Source organism: Anolis carolinensis, unplaced genomic scaffold, assembly GCF_035594765.1.
Source record: "Anolis carolinensis isolate JA03-04 unplaced genomic scaffold, rAnoCar3.1.pri scaffold_11, whole genome shotgun sequence".
NCBI lineage: Eukaryota > Metazoa > Chordata > Lepidosauria > Squamata > Dactyloidae > Anolis > Anolis carolinensis.
Genome location: NW_026943822.1, coordinates 9,100,889 through 9,107,366, shown reverse-complemented (window position 1 = coordinate 9,107,366; position 6,478 = coordinate 9,100,889).

Sequence of the window (6,478 nt, the reverse complement as noted above, 5' to 3'; positions counted from 1 at the left end):
AATAGATAGGAGGGGAGAAGAGAGCGTCTTAAATCAATGCGCAAGCAGGAATCGAAATTTTCCAAGCAATTATACCCACATGGGCACACAACTCATCTCTGCTCGTTGCAAAGACAGTTGCACTGCTTCTTCCCTGCACTTAAAAATATCTATGGCTCAGCTCGTCTCCGAAGCCTGCCTTCTCCAGCTATTCATGCCTCCTCTCCTTCATTTCTCAATGTGTGCTTTTTCCTGCTATCCTGAACATTTTGGGTCATATTGCAATTTTGATTTGGGGCATGTAATTTTAGAGTTGTAAGGAAACCTATCACTACTACAGGTCAATGGCATCTGACAGCATCCATGTTGGTGGGATAGTAAAGGTAAAGGTTTCCCCTGACGTTAAGTCCAGTCATGTCTGACTCTGTGGGTTGGTGCCTTTCGGTCTGCAAGTTCAGCAGCTCAGTGCTTTAACACACTTCGCCACCGGGGTTCCACACACTTCAGCACCGGGGCTCCACTATCCCACACAGGTGGGATAGTGAAATAAAATTTATAAGGAGCTCTTTAGACCCATTCCAGCTCTAGCACCTATAAAGTGCACACTAAAATCCAGAATATTTTCTCCACCACCTTGGGAGTCACTACTCGCCACCACTTCAAACAATTCTGAGAAGTAATATTTCAACTCTCTGCATTACTCTTCACTAGTTGTGTTTCCTAGGACAGATGGGAATTGTAGTCTTTGCAACCCTTGGAGGCTAGAATGATTCTCAATCCTCCATGCCATTCGACATTTCACAGACCCCCAAGTCCAAATTGCATAAGAAAAGTATATGATACTAATCATATTTTTTAACAAATGTTTTGTTGTTTTGTACTATGATAAACACAATGCCCCTGGGGATGGCTGGGTAACATAGTTGGGGTGGCAATTTAGATCTGCCCATTATGATCCAGATAACAGTAACTCTCCCCTTTGCAGTAGCAGATGGCATCTCAGTATTAAGCAAATCCACTCTTAGTTATAGTCCAAGCTTTAAGGGACCTGTCCAAGGTGCTGAATGGAGTTAGACTTAAAAGGAGCTGTCCAGGGAATTGAAGCACAGCCCCAAGACAGATTTGGCTCCTTGGATAGCACAGTCCCATCTAACCCAAAACCCTGAGCGGATTCACCATTGTAGGACTTGCTTGGCAAGAAGGAATGGGACTCCTCTCTTTTGCTTTGGTCAGACCTCACCTGGAATAAACCTGCGTCCAATTTAAGACATACCTTGACAAGCTGGAAGGTGTCTAAAGGATGGCAACTAAAATGATCAAGGCTCTGGAGCGCATGAGTGATCCCTCTGAGGAGCGTCTTAAAGAACTGGGTTTGTTTAACCTCCAGAAGAGAAGGTTGAGAGGAGACATGTATAAGTAGGTTAAAGGGTAAGGAAGGAAATGCCTGCATTTATGCTGCACTGGAGACTAGGACTCAATGGAGCCATGGGTTCAAATGACAGGAAAGGATATTCCATTGAACATTAGGAAGAACATCATCATGAGAAGAGCTGTTCAATGGTGGAATTCACTGCCTCAAAGTCCAGTGGAGGCCCCTTCTTTGGAAGCTTTGAAACAGACTGGATGGCCATCTGTCAGGAGTGCTCTGATTGTGTTTTCCTACATGGATGAGGGTTGGACTAGATGGCCCATATGGTTTCTTCCAACTATTATTCTATGATTCTATGATTTGTTCAGAAAAGGTTTGCCATTGCCTTCCTCTGAGCCAGAGAGTATGACTTTCTCGAGGTCACCAAGACGCTTTCTATGATAGAGAAGGGATTTGAACTGTGGTCTTCAGAATCATGGTCAGCATTCAAACCAATGTACCATGATGGCTCTTATTCACAGCACCTTGGACGGCCTTGTTGTTGTTGTTGTTGTTGTTGTTGTTGTTGTTGTTGTTGTTCTTTCCATGTCCCTCTGGCATGGAAACATCAGCTGCCACAGGGTACATAACAAGCTGTTTCAAACATTTCTTCCCTTCAGCTGCACGAGGAAAGAGATGTTGGGAAGAAGCATAAAGGTGCCAAGAGAAACAACCGTGGAAGATGGTCTCCTATCACCATAAATCATGACTTAAATGCAGTCTATAGCAACAGAATGGTACATTTCAGGATTCCATAGGATGAAACCATGACTGTAAAGGTGGAATCATAGTCCTAAAATAAGGGTGGCCCAGGGATCTTGGGAGGCCACAAAAACAACTCTGGAGGCCACATGCATGCCCACCCAGCTTTCCCCATGGAAACTTACAGAATTGCTATCCCTGTTCCCCAAACGCACAATAGCACTGAAATGATTTGACGGACATCTATCTAGTTCCTCCATTCTCCAGATGAAGAAATTATGGTGCTGATTCCAAATAATGATGGTAATAAGAGGTCTTTTGTGATGGACAGGGAGCTCCTTTTGTCATTCAGGAGCAAATGGTAGCCGGTTCAGAAGCTTTTGAAAAGGTGCCGGTGGCTGGGTTTGTATAATGCACAACAGCTGGGCGATCTGTCTGTATGCTTCGTGGCTCCTAATTTGTGTTTTAATGGTGAGAAAACACTGGAGCGAAACAGCAAATGGGACCACTCACAACACTGGAGGAGTGACCGGTTGAATTCCCAAACTCAGGATGAAGTCTTTACAGTTACAACATCTTTGCAGAGTTTGGACCAAGCCAAAACCAAAGCTGGAAGGGACCACAAGAGCCATCTAGTCCAATTCCATTGTGTTTCAGGAATGCCCAACTGAAGCACTGCCTGAAAGATACTCATCCTATTTAAAGATCTAAAGATTTGAAGAGGATGCAGGAAGAAACAAAGAATAGCAAAAGTTGGTGCCATGTATTGACCCGCATGTGTTTGTAGCTGAAAAATGGTTATCAAAAGGGTCTGAAGATTTCTATGTTTTATCCCTGACATTGAAGGAGCTGTTCAAGGTGCGATTCACCACTTTGGATAGCTCCAGGAGACCTCATCTGGAATTCCAGTTCAGGACACTGTAGTTTAAGAAGAATATTGACAGGCTGAACTATAGAATCATAGAGACCACATAGGTCATCTAGTCCAACCTCCGTCATGTAAGAAAACACAACCAAAGCACCCCCGATAGATGACCACGCAGACTCTGTTTAAAAACTTCCAAGGAAGGAGTTTCCATCGGACTCTGAAGCAGAGAGTTCCACTCCTGAACAGCTCCTCTTATGGTCAGGAAATTCCTCCTTATGTTTAGGTGGAATCTTCTTTCCTGTTATTTGAGCCCATTGCTCCATGTCCTAGGGCTGCAAGAAAAGAGTGTCCACCTAAACATTAAGGAGAACATATTGATGATAAGGGAGCCCCAGATATCGCAGTGGATTAAACCACTGAGCTGCTGAACTTGCTGACTGAAAGGTCACCGGTTTGAATCCGGGGAGCGGGGTGAGCTCCCACTGCTAGCCCCAGCTTCTGCCAACCTAGCAGTTCTAAAACATACAAATGTGAGTAGATCAATAGGTACTGCTCTGGCAGGAAGGTAATGGTTCTCCATACAGTCATGCTGGCCACATGACCCTAAGGGTGTCTATAGACAATGCCAGCTCTTCAGCTTAGAAATGGAGATGAGCACCAACTCGCAGGGTCGGACACGACTAGACTTAATGTCAAGGGAAAACCTTTACCCTATTGATGATAAGAGCTGTTTGACAGTGAAATATATGCCTTGGAGTGTTATGGAATCTCTTTTCCTGGAAGTCTTTCAGCAGAGTCTGGATAACCATCTGTCAGGAAGGCTTGCATTGGGCATTCATGGAGGAAATAATGGGGTTTTATTGGGTGACCCTTGTGGTCTCTTCCAACTCTATGAATTTATGGTTCCAAGTTCTATGTTTTGGGTGTTTAGCATGGAGAGGAGAAGACATATGGAAGGTGACATATAGAAGATGGAGAGAGCTGGTTTTCTGCTGGTCTGGAGACAAGAACACAAATGAATGGATTTAAATTACAAAAAGAAATTGAATCATCTTAAGAATAGATCCAGATCTTTTTTTTTCATGTCAGGAGCGACTTGAGAAACTGCAAGTCATTTCTGGTGTGAGAGAATTGGCCATCTGCAAGGACTTTGCCCAGGGGACATCCATATGCTTGGTGTTGTTACCATCCTTATGGGAGGCTTCTCTCATGTCCCCGCATGGAGCTGGAGCTGATAGAGGGAGCTTATCCGCTCATCCAGATCTGTTAGCCTACCATATATCCATGATCTAAATATATTTAATCACACTCCCAGTTATACATGTGTTTAGCGCACATAAACACTTGCTGAGATTTAAACACGGCATCGGCAGATAAGTGCTTCTGACATGACATGTCTCAAAGACTGGAATATTAAAAGGTGGCAATAAACAGAATTGTGTATGTGGTGTAAAATGAATGCCGTCATTTGATGTCTCCGACGCCTCCTGTTTCTCTTTTCATTCCGACAGACCAGAGAGATATTTCTCTCGGCTTCTCTGCGAGCTTGTCAGTTTCTTTTGTTTTCAATGGGAAAAAGGTATTTGCCATTTATTTGCCATTTAAAAGATATTTACTTCAGTTTAATGAGACTCGTGGGCACAGAAAGATGGATTCAGGCCCCTATAGACAATTGAATGTATTAGTCAGTGTTAGACTAGTCTGAAACGAGGGAAGATAAATTGGTACATGTGGGAGCAAGTGTACTTCTTTCCCTTTTTAATTCATTCCATTTATAACCTTCATTCGTCCACAAGTATTCAAAAACTATAGGTTAAAATGGAGTACAGCTAAAACAGGCAGCATGATGTAATGGTTTGGGTGCCAGATTAGGATTCTGAGAGTCTCCACTCATCATTGGGTTACCATATTTATTTATTTATTATTTATTTACAGCATTTATATTCCGCCCTTCTCACCCCGAAGGGGACTCAGGGCGGATCACATTACACATATAGGCAAACATTGAATGCCTTTTAACATAGAACAAAGACAAACAAACATAGGCTCCGAGCGGGCCTCGACCTCATGACCTCCTGGTCAGAGTGATTCATTGCAGTTAATTGCAGCTGGCTTGCTCTCCCGCCTGCGCCACAGCCCGGGCCCATAGGCAAGTCATACTCTCTCAGCCTCATAAATGTCCTAATGAGACATGCAGCATTATCACAGAATGTCTATGCCCACTGGAGAAATTATACTGTTTAGCCGGCATTGCACCGCCTGATATCCATCTGGAAATAGCAGCCCATAATGAAAGGACCAAGGCATTGACATCTCCAGCCCACCCCCTGTTTGGGTATCAGCCAGCACGCCAACACCTTAAATCAAGAAATAGTTTTCTAAGATCTACAGAGATACTCGCAGGAACATCTCAGCAAGTGAGAGTCCAAAAGTGGCAGGCTAAAACCCAGAACTTCAATCAGTGGCTGACGCCAGGTGAGAGTCTCCCTTCTGGGCACACAGAAGACTGGGTGACTTGGAAGGCACTGAACAGACTACACTCTGGCACCAAAAGATGCAGAACAAACCTTAAGAAATGGGGCCACAAAGTGGAGTCCATGACATGCATGTGGAGAAGAGAAAACTACAGACCACTGACTACAATGCAACCTGAACCCTGCCACGTGCACAATGGAGGACCTTTTCATAGCAACACCAGAAGCATTCCAAGTGGCCAGCTTCTGGTAAAAGGAAATTTAGTATCATGCCAAGTTTTTAAAGACTTTGTTTGCATTTTCAAATATATTACAACTTGTACCCTTGGTTTGCTTCTGACACGATATGCCTCACAAAAAAGGCATTGGCAAAGCTCTCTTACCAAGAAAACCCCATGATAGGGGAGATTCAGTGTAAGATAGCGGTTTGAATGCTGCATCTGCACTGTAGAATAGAAGTACTTTGACACCATTTGAACTGCCACGGCTCACTGCTATGGAGCCTTAGGATTTACAGTTTAATAATAATAATAATAATAATAATAATAATAATAATAATAATAATAACAACAACTTTATTTTTATACCCTGCCTCTATCTCCCCAAAGGGGACTCAGGGCGGCTTACATGGGGCCAAACCCGAATAAAAACAATAGCAATATAAAACACAACAATAGACAAAAGACATGCACAATTATAAAAATTTAAACATTAGCCAATAAAAACAAATGACAAGAACTAATAAAAACATGGATTAAAATGGAGAGGTTGTGAAAGTAGCCTGGGTAAGGTGCACCATATAAATATTGTAAGCACGAGGTGACTGATAAAGTGCTGCAAATTCTTGGAAGTGCAAATTGTGTCTATATCAAGTTGACAAAGGTAAAAAGTGCAAACCGGTACAAGAATGGTCACAGATACAGGATTGTTATGGGGATGAGCAATCTTTATCCAAATACCTGAGCGAAGAGCCAGGTTTTCAAGCTCTTTCTGAATGCTACCAGGGTGGGGGCTTGCCTGATTTCCCTGGGGAGCGAGTTCCTTTAT